Below are 11742 nucleotides of genomic sequence, written 5' to 3'. Positions count from 1 at the left end.
TCGTCGAGTAGACTTCATAACCCGCGTCCCAATCCATCCTTACTCGACGAGCTTGGGGCTTCCAACTCGTCGATTTTCTATACAAAAATGAATAAATTCCTGAATTAAATACATACCAGGAACCAGACGTTATAATATGGTTCTCAACCTTATTGAATACATTGAATGACTGAAAGTATACTTGATCCTAAATTATCCTCTCCCATGGATATATGCAACATAAAAAAAATTCGCAATTAAATTTGTAAAAGATATTAGTAATGATAATTATGAAATAGCGACCTTATATCTCTTAAATTCATCAAGGTTGGATAGAAAAGAGAAATACTCATCTATGACAGGCTGACGAGGCAACCGCCCACTGAAACCCTTCTTTAACAGATATAAAAGACATACACACACCACATCTTCGTCTGATAACTCATTAAGCGAATGTTTAAATACATCAGCCACGTCATTTAATTTCATGAAGACATTCCTCACAACATTAGGAAATACATGGGATCAGAAGGCCGTGGAAACGGAGGCAGTAAAATGGTCACCGGAGTGGAAGCTGGTGAGAAGACATAATTCTTTCTTCTCAAAAGTCAACTCCTAAACCCCCAATATCAAAAACCATGTCCTCTACTTCGCTACGAGGGTTTGTGATATTTCATGACAAAACACATAATGTAGAAGTAATGGATCTCCATCTACCGCATAAATATCTAACCACCTACCAAAACATGAAGTCTGGAACATAGTCTCGCATGTCGGTATGTCTTTGAGTGTTGCATGAATAACCACATCGATTTTAGGTTTGCAAGTGAGTGTAATTCATGCATCAAAAATCTGGTCATACTATAAATATAAATCTTGTTATAAGTTTAAATCTGATTCCGAAATGAAAACTGATGAACATTCCGGACGAAAAGTATAAAACTTGGTCCTAATGTAATGGAAACGTGTATTGATTTCTGTGCATTCCGGATATGTTATTTGTGGGGATGACAATTCATGACACAACGCGACAAATATACACGACACGAGACGAAATTGTGACGAAACTAAAATTTGAATTCGTGTTCGTGTTAACTATAAAAAACACGATGTCATTTTGTGTCGTGTTCGTGTTCAAAATTCGACACGGAATTGACACGATTTAGCAGTTCTTTATCATGTTTTTCGTGTTTATCATGTTTGTCGTGTTAAATTTGATAAAGTACTCATTAAATAAACGAGTTTTTAATATGTATTATATTTGTCATGTCGTGTCGTGTTTATCGTTTTTTAATTCGTTCGTTTTCGTGTTAGTTAAAAAAACACGACATTGTGTCGTGTCATGTTCGTGTTACATAAATCATTGTCGTGTCGTGTCATGTCAGACAGAAACACGAAACGATAGCACGATTTGCCACCCCTAGTTATTTGTATTACAGGCTAATGTTCTAACAATAAAAATCTTAAAATTAAACAACTAATAGTATAAGAGTAAAAGAATTACCCGCAAAACAATCAATTCATCATGATCGTGTTTCATAACTTAACTCTGAAATGTGTAGCGGTGCATGGAATGAGTTTGTAAATCGAGATCTATAATGTGTCGGAATAAAATCCGGAAAATGGTTTTCTAAATCGAAATCCGTAATAAGTCGTTTTAGTCCGGAATGGATATTCTGGAAGGTTTTTGATGGGCCACCATAACTACTTACTCCGAAATGGACTCCACAATGGTTCATTCCGAAAACAATGATTATTTTGCCAAAAAATAATAATTATAGAGGTTTTTTTTTTCAATAATACACCAAAATGGATAGATTACTCAATTTCATATATTTATATAGAGATAAAAACAAGAATAGTCATTTACACTAATTACATTACAAAAATAGCCAAAAAAAATCGAATTTGTAAAAATAGCCACGAATTTCGCAGATGGAATAGCCCCATCTGCAATTTGGGCTTTCCATCTGCGAATGTACAAGCAGCTAAAGCACAGTTGTGTTTTAAGCTGCTTGTACATTCGCAGATGGAAAAGTCCATCTGCGAAATTGCTTTCCATCTGCGATTTCTTCCGATTTTCCTATATAAGCTTTTTTTTTTCTTCATTACAGAAAAACTTTATCTCTCTCGGGATTGGTGATTTTTTTTGAAGAAAATGGAGGATTATTTCAACAATCCCGCAAATATGGTTAGATTTTAACTCTTTTAATGTTTTAACTCTTTATTATTTTATTATTTATTGTATTAGTTAGTGTAAAAAAAGAAATTATAATGTTTGTGAAAGGGTAATTTTGTTGTATTTGATAGTTTTAATATTTGTTACTAGTATACTTGAAGTTTAAATGCTATTTTGTTAGTAGTTGTTTGAATGTACAAGTAGAGACTGCGTAGAGTGTGCATCGGGTGGTTGTACATTTAGTAAAATGGTTAGAATATGCTCATTTTTTTTAAGTTATTAGTTAAATAAATTGTTAGAATAATGTTTACAATATGTTATTTGTCGTTTGTTTAGTTGTTGTATAAATTGAAAATTTGTATATTCTTATCGTGTAATTGTTTATATAAATTGAAAAATAGTTAAATTACAGTATATGCACAATAGTCGTTTGTATATATATTTGTCGTATAAGTAGAAAATTTGTATATATTTGTTTTTGAAGTATAAATTTTTTTTATTGTATCGTTAGAGATTGTTTGTATTTGTCGTATAAGTTGAAAATTTGTATATATTTGTCGTATAACTTGCAAAATTGTTAATTTGGTTGTCGTTTTATTTGAAAAATTGTTTGTTTATATGGTTAGAAAATGTTATTTTATATAATTAGAAAGATAAAAATTGTTTATATATTTGTCGTTTAAGTTGAAAAATCGTTTAAGAAAATGTTATTTGGTTATTTGTGTATGTTATTGTTTTTTATCGTAAATATATTTGTCGTATAACTTGGAAAATTGTTTATATATTTGTCGTTTAAGTTGAAAAATTGTTATACTATGTATATGTTATTGTTTTTTATCGTAAATATATAAATGGATAGACCTCAATAAAAACAAAATCAAAGAGCATGAAGATTGGATACAAAAGAGTATGAAAGCAATCAAAACGACTGAAAAATGGCTTGCTGAGAAGGACGAACAGTTGATACACATTATGATGCAAAATGATCGTTTGGAAAACAAAATGAGAATTAGGGATGATTATATAATAATGGAGAAAGAGAAATACCCATTGCAGTTCCCTGAGTTTAAAAATTAGTTACAAAATTGTTGTAATATTATCATGATAGAGATTAGGTTGCAAAATGATCGTTTGTTGTTTTTTTTAAATAGCATGTTGTAATTGTTGTTAAAATCTGCAAACTAAATTTTATAATATAAAAGCTTCATTAATTGTTATAATCTACAAACAAAACTAAAATATGAAAGCATAGCAATGTCTTGTAAGATTTAATAAAAAAAATTACAATACATAATAAGTTAACAGCTCTTCATTTCAAGGTTGTTTTATATCAAAATCAGCGGCATAGGTTTGTGAGCAACTCGCTGAACCACCAATATTAAATGTCATTTCTGCAGTAGAAACTGTGTGACGTGCTCCACTACCAGACCCCATTCCAGTATAATTGTTTCTCGTGTGTCTTACTTGACCACATGTAGAGCACTCTTTTCTAATTGGACCCTCGCCTTGGGTTGGAATGCAGTCTGTGTTTCTTGGCCTGCCTGACTGACGTTTATCCATTATAGGTGGCTTAACAATCATCAAATCATCAGAGATCTCCCATTCGGATGGCTTTGGCAGAGGGTTTATTGATTCCTCATATGTTTTCCTCAGTGTTTCGGTAAAGTAAGCATTTAATGCATACCTAGAGCAGTCTTGGTAATTGTTGACTGTTAAATATCTTATGACATGACCACAAGGTATCCCATCAAGTTGCCAATGCCTACATGTACATGTCATATGTTGGAAATCAACAATCACATTTTGTGCCCCCTTTTTGACCTCGCATTTCGTATTTGAGATCATGCGAACATCCCACTTAGTAAAAGTTTTTTTTTTCTTTTACAATTTCATCGGCCCAAGGGGTAAGTATTGTTGTTGCTTCCGCTAAAAAAACAGGCAAAATGAAGAAGTTAAGATCAATAACATCAAAATTAATAAAACATTAATATTAAAAATTTACTTAATACCTGTAAAGTTACGTCTTTGAAACCACCATTGTTGCACGAAAAAAATCGATCAACATAAGTATTGGCACCTTACGTGCATGTCTAGATAATGCATTTATAGACTCCGCACTGTTGGACGACATAAGATTGTATCGGTTCCCTTTAAAATGTGCCCTTGATCAAGTTTCTGGATTTATACTTTTTAAGTACTCTCATACTGGTTGTTTTGTCTTTTTCATAACATCCATGGCAGCGTCAAAAGCATCAACTGTGTACGCCCTACAAGTCTCCTAAAAATTCCTTTAACTGTGTTACTCTTCCCAAATCTAGATACTATGTTGAAATACAAATGGACACCACAGATTCCATGATGAGCGTGTGGAAAAATGTTGGCAACGGATGTTGCTATAGATGGAGACCTATCAAATATAATTGTAAGCTCCTGCATATTTCCTATGCAATCACGTAGTTTTTGAAAAAACCATGTCCAAGAATCGGTACACTGATTTTTGCATATACCATACGCAACCAGTAATATTTGGTTTTGTCCGTCCTTAGTAACTGCAAGTAACATGTTACCTTTGAACTCTCCCTTTAGGTGGGCTCCATCTACTATTAGGGTCGGTTTACAAAATTTGACAAAAGCACGTACCTACAATACATTGTATATCTATTCAAATACACCAAAAAAATTAAAAAATTAATAAAATATTATAATACTAACCGAGCAACCGAGTGCGACATACAAAAACTCAAAGCGATCATCACCATCTGTTTTAATATGTGTGACAGTACCCGGATTATGTTTGGCCAAATTGTGGAAATAACCTGGAAGTTTGGTAAAAGAATCCTCTTTCGTATCCCTTAACGACAACAATGCATATTGCTTCGCACGCCATGCCTGATGGGATGAGATATTGATATTCAATTGAGCATTCATATCATTAACAATATCTTTTCCCCGATAAACTCTACTATAATCTTCAGTCAAAACATCAGCAAGATATTCACCCAAAACATATTTGTTTGTTTGTCGATGATTAGGTTGCAAAATTGTTGAGGAACAAGTATGTACATCAACATATTTATTCACTTGGAAAAGTCTATCAAAATTTTTAATTGCTTTTGCTCTTAGTAACCAAGAACAATTTTTCGAAACACACACAACCTCATACCTTGATTTGGTGGATCTACTTGTCCTCGACTGAAAACCTTCTCGAAGACATTTTTTTACCAATACACCGCTTTAAAAGTTCTTTGTTCTTAAATATACTCTCACATTCAATATTTTGAAGATTCTTGTCTACCATCTGTGTTGGGATATCTTCATTAATATCAACTGGGCATGCTGGTACAGGGGGCATACCGTAAAAAAGGTTATCGGGAAACTTAGTTTTAACTTCATCACCCAAGTCATCTCTATCTGAATTGGTTTGTAGGTCGGTTATATCTAAACGTACATTAGCAACATCAACATAATCTCCGTAAACATGTTTTTTTTTTCATTTTTTTGACTCTGATTTTTTTCTCTTTTTACTTTTATCTACCACACGCCTATTCATAACTTTAACTTCTTGTTCGGCAACATCATCACAACGACCACCCACATCATTAAGATATGTACCAACATCATCATCACCAACATACTTGTAATTCTCAGGTTCCACATAGTTAATCGGTGAATAACTAACATTAACATTTTCAGCAACACTGTGAAACTGAGGTACACTAGGAGTATTGAAAGTACCTATCGGATTGTTGCTCCCTTTATAGCTGCATAAATTACCAACCGGCTGATTTCCACTGTGACCACCCTCATTAACCTCATCTACTTCATCAACCACCACAAACACTTTCACAGCCCTTCCTCCACTACATTTGATTACATTTATCAACATTCTAACATCCATGTCTTCAACTATAGCTATATAATAATTTAATTCAGGATGATGGAAACGAAGACTAATTCTATATTTGTCTAACAAGCCAATTTTGCTTCTCACCAAAGATACAAAATCACTATAACTAACATACTCAGAAAATATCAAAGCAAATTCAGAAATACCTCCCTGTGGACATACGTATTCCAGATTTGTTTCAATAACTTGCCATCTCCCACCGGTTACAAGACAAACCAAATATTCGATCATTTTTTAGAGAGATTTTAGAGAAATTTCCTAAAAAAATAACAACTAAACTGATAAATTTCTACAAAACTTTTTATATAGTAACATTATTTTGTAGTCAAACCAATTGATTTCATAGTCAAAGTAAAAAAAATTTAAAAATATGCAAATTCACAGATGGAATACAGAGAAAATCGCAGATGGACACAGTCCATCTACGATTTTAACCCTCAAATGCCCTATATATAGAAAAACAAATCCACCTGCGAATGTAGACTTGTGCTTTAGCCACTTGTATATTCGCAGATGAAATGTGCAAATCGCAGATGGGGCTATTCCATCTGCGAAATTCGTGGCTATTTTTGCAAATTCGATTTTTTTTGGCTATTTTTGTAATGTAATAAGTGTAAATGGCTATTTTTGTCATTTTCTCATTTATATATTATTCAAATTTAAACAAATTCAAATACATTAAATATGTATTTAGTTAACTCTTTTTTTTTAGCTCAAACCGACTTTAATTTAAGTCATAAAAGGTTGACCCAATTGATAAGTTTGGCTTGACATTTTGTCATTTACTAAACCAAACTGATAAAATTATTATTATGGTTTGGTAGTATTGATAACACCCAAAAACTCATGACTAATAGTGAACTAGTTACTTGTCTTATTTGTTTGAATTATCCATTTAATATGTGTATTATATTTATGATAGATTAGATTAGTAAAATCCAAAAGCTTGATAAAAAAAATTAGCATGTCAAAATTTGCCAGAAACGTATTTTATTCAGATGTTCATATTTTCCTAATTGTAATATTAAAAAAAAAACTACATTATTATATAAATAAAGTTTGGTGTGGTTATGTGCTTGTGTTAATATAGTAATCATTTCATCGGTCTAGATCAACCCCAGGCATGACATTCGACTTGTTTACTTCCGGGCTGAAATATGCCTTTCTCAACATCGGGCCTGCCCAACTGCTTATAATTGGTCCAGAAATTTTGTTTTTTTTTTATATATACTTCAATAAATTTTAGGCTACTGCTAAAAAAATCTAAAATTAATTGATTTAAAGTTTATCTTTTGTCGTGTAAAAGTCATAAATTTTTAGAAAAACTTCAATTTTTTTTTAATGATTAGCCGGTTACCAGCCGATTATCTTTTTTGACCTTCTGAAATGTAGATTTTTACCGACATGATTGTTGATTGTAATCATTGATTGTAATCGTATGTCAACTCATTAGAACAAAAAGATACAAAAATCCACAACTTTTAGGGCTGAGCATGAGACAGGTTGGGTTCAGTTTTAACTTAAAACCGAACTCAAAACCGACTTATAAGTTTTCAAAAAATTAGAACTCAACCCAAAACTGCCATATTTGGTTTTGGGTTGGTCGGTTTTAAACCCAACTCAAACCACATAATGATAATCAAGGAAGCATTGATTATATAAGAACCAAGAGATATTGATTTACCTTCCCTCCCACTAGCTATGTGGGATGGATTTGGCACATGAGAAAATACTAATATTTTTATAAACTTGGATTGGGTGTTAGGTTTCAACCCTCCACTAGCGATGTGGGATGGATTGATCAAACAATGTGAACCTGTGACCGTAGGTTCAAGTGTCCAAGGTGCTAAACAATTGAGCCAACTGCTTCTCGTGTTTTTATTTCGCAGAACTTAATTATATTAAGTATATAAAATATCTATTTTTGTAAACATTATATATAACTGGTTTTTTCGGTTTTACCAAACCGAAATTTTCTGTTTTTGAAAAATCTAAACCCAAACCGTCGGTTTATGCTTCGATTTCGGTTTTTCGGTTTCGTTTTTGTCGGTTTTTCGGTTTTCGGGTTCAGTTTTGCTCACTTCGAACAACTTTACATCTTGATTTCTAATTTACCCCAACTATTTTTTTGTTACCGATTTACCCTTATGTTTAGAAAAACTTTCCAATTTTTAGTAATTAAAAGGTTATCATCCGATTTTGCTAATGTGTTGCCTTTTTATTCGAAATTGTAACGTTCCAAAAATAGTAGTAAAATCTTCATTTTTAAATCATTAAATCAATACAAACTATTGTTCCATAACAAATCAGAGCAAAGTGTATCTTTCGGCCATCACAATAAAACAATAATAATCAGTGCAAAAAAGTCATCAGGGGATGATGTGTAGTCAATTCGGGCCATTCTTTTTGAAACTGGAAGTACTTGAAAAATGTTAAACCACAAACTGTAAGTACAAAGCTCAATGAGTTTCCTAAAATACCACATACTATACATATAATTGTCATGGGCTACCCCCATGGTCTTTTCCCTGAAATGTCATGGGTTGCCCCCATGGTCTAACATCCAAGTGCCATGGACTACCCCCATGGGTTTTCCTTAAAATGTCATAGGCTACCCCCATGGTCTAACATCCAAGGTCCATGGGCTACCCCCATGGTCTTTCGTGAAAATATCATGGGCTACCCTTATGGTCTTTTATACAAATATCACGGATTACCCCCGGGGTCTTCCATGAAAGTATCACAAATACAACTAGTACCCTATATAATATAGTGAGAATACTCACATAACCTTAATCTACACATTAAAACCATCAATCTTGACCAAAAGTCAACCCAAGTCAACAAGTCCACGGTCATAGTCAATTGGCCAAAATGATTTATTATTATATTATGAGATTAATATATTAATATAAATAGTATTATTTAATTAATAACTAATCATAAAAGTAATTAGAATTAATTTTGGGATTAATTGGATTAATTAAAAGTATATGGACTAAAGGTGACAATATTCAAAAGTTGATAATTGAAGAATTCTAGAACCTTCCAATAGGGGGAAGGTTTTAGAGGAGGTTTCTAGGTCTTCTTGGAAGTCTTAGGGAGCAAGAATAGGGATAAGGGTCATCTAAGAAAATCTTCCTTATCCAAGACTCCTTGCTCACATGTATAAACCCCTTATGAGGTTCATAATTTCGGCCAAGCATTATAAGAGCCTTTGAGCCAAAAAATTTCCTTCCTCACTCCTCACTCCTCTCTCCTCTCAAGTCTTCTATTGTTAGGGTTTGGGTACAAAACATTAGAGGCACGAGATTTCTAGTGCTTTCTTTCTGAAGCTTGTTCGAGAAGGAATTGTTGATTATTTACTACAATAATCAAAAGGTATGTAAACTTTAAAACCCTTTATGAATTTCGAAAATAGTAGAGTAATCCTAGGGTTCTTGATGTTCAATTATTTGTTGCAATCAATAGAGAAAACTTAGATTCAATAGGTGGCATGTGAACTTAGGGTTAAGTTTTTTTTTTCCGCCACATATTTTTTTGTAACCTATAAAACCTATCAACATACTGCCTAGAGAAGGCCAACTTGGGCTTTTATCATTGACAAGTAGCAGCAGATAGTTGGTCGTGCCCAAGTGGCGAAGAACCAACCCATAATACGAAAGTGTGAAAAGAAGTTCGACTTTCGTTCTCTGTGTTGAGGATTAGTAGGGTGAAACACAAGTAGATAGAAGTTGTTCGTTTAGGATTTGTTATTCAGGGTAAAAGAAGAAGAAAGTATTCTGCTAAGAGTAATCATAAGTTATGAGTTTCTTGCCTCTAAATGAAAGGTTGGTCTTACCTCCCAGGCATCTAATAAGATTTAACTGAATTCCCGGGTACGACTTAGATAGTCAAGAGAACTCGATAGGTTCGTACCCCCAAGGACATGGGATTTATATTGGCAACAAAGGAGCTGTTAGATAAGAAATATAGTAGATTGCTTAGGTCACCAGTAGAAAGCGTCAAAGATGCAACTGTAGAGGTATCTTGTCGGTTTAGAGGATGTAGAGATCCGTTATGATTAAGGAAGGATGATGACAAGAACGATCAAGCATCAAAACCCCAGTAGTCGGTTAGCATTACAACGTGTTATGAACATGTATAGAAACAAATCAATCGAGCAATACTCAAACCTTTATATAAGTGAAGTAGTTAGAGCCATGCGAGAAGGTTAATGGTGGCCTAATGTCCACTATAATCTAGTAGGTTAGGAGATAAGCAAGCTTTATAATGAGTACATCACCAATATTAGAGTATTGGTTCCAGAGTTTTCAAGTCACTAAACCCGTTGTAGTAGTTTTGGTTAAGTTTCAGGATGATAAAACCCCTGAACTAGGTAGAAAAACCATTTGCAATCTAGGTTTGTGTGTGTTTTAAGGTCTACACCAAAATTCTTTTAGAGACATAGCATGAAAAGTATATTTCGTTAGGATATCGTATATAAATTCCCCAATTAATCGCTTTATATTGATTTGACTTTGTTCCTAGTCAAAAGAACAAATCAACATTACACGTCCAAAGGTGACCATTCTTCATAAAATATAAATTCAGAAAGTCCAGACCGACAAGTTCCCGATTATGGAAGACTCCGCGAGAAGCTCAGGAGTACATCTAAAGTAGAAAACAAAGTTCTATGAGAAATGTAGTTGCAACAACGTCAACTAGATCACGAGTTGATCTCGATAACTCCGATAAGATAACGTCTAGGTGCATTAGGCGTGGGATTCCGGGGACGTAATCTTTGTAATTTTTAAAGTTCGGAATATAGGTATTTACACTTCTTACCCTTAGTATGAAAATTTATGGAAAATTAGTCCTCTCGTACGCTGGGCATACTTGAGGAGTACGCTTAGCGTACTAAGGGATGGGTGATCGCAGAGGCTGCTCATGTATGCTGGGCGTACCAAGGGTACACGGGGCGTACGCGACCGAAGACCAAAACCCTAAGATTTGGGCTTGAGACCTATTTAAACATCCTTAAGTCTTTTGGACCAAACCCTAATCAGCCTCCATAGCCTCATTTCGTCCCTTAACCTCAGATTTCCTTGTGAGTGTGATTCTTGAGCTTAGAAAGTGTGTTGGTGGCCATTTTATAGAGCATTCAAGACGGAAAAGATGGTGAACAAGCTTTGGGTGTCATTGAGCTTCTAGATCCTACATCTAGTCCATCTTGAAGAACTTTTGGAGGTATAAAGTCATGACCTTGTCATCTCTTTTGATTGTTTGAGCTAGGGTTTTCTTATGGAGTCCCTTTTTGGATTTTGCACCTTCTATTGTGAGTTGAGCAACTCCAGAGATTAGGATTGCTAGATCTAAACTTCTTGAGCACGTTTGATGCATAAAGGTGCCATCTTGGAGGTTATTTTGACTCCATACATAAGTTATAAGTCTTAAATGAGGTCTTAATGGAAGAATGAAATGGTGGGGTCACTCATGTCATGCAAGGGAATAAAGTTGCCAACTTTATGCCCTAGGTCATCTTAATGGACTCAGATCTAAAGTGTGACGTTAAAATCCCAAGTATGAAGCACTTAACGGTCGAATGTTGCATGTCATGCATGTACGTCGTGCGTAAATTCGTGTACGCAACACGTACTGCTTAAGGGGGTAGTACACTGAGCATACTAAAGTGGTA

Source organism: Lactuca sativa, chromosome 5 (genome assembly GCF_002870075.4).
Source record: "Lactuca sativa cultivar Salinas chromosome 5, Lsat_Salinas_v11, whole genome shotgun sequence".
NCBI classification, from domain to species: domain Eukaryota; kingdom Viridiplantae; phylum Streptophyta; class Magnoliopsida; order Asterales; family Asteraceae; genus Lactuca; species Lactuca sativa.
Note: the sequence above shows the minus strand (reverse complement) of the source record.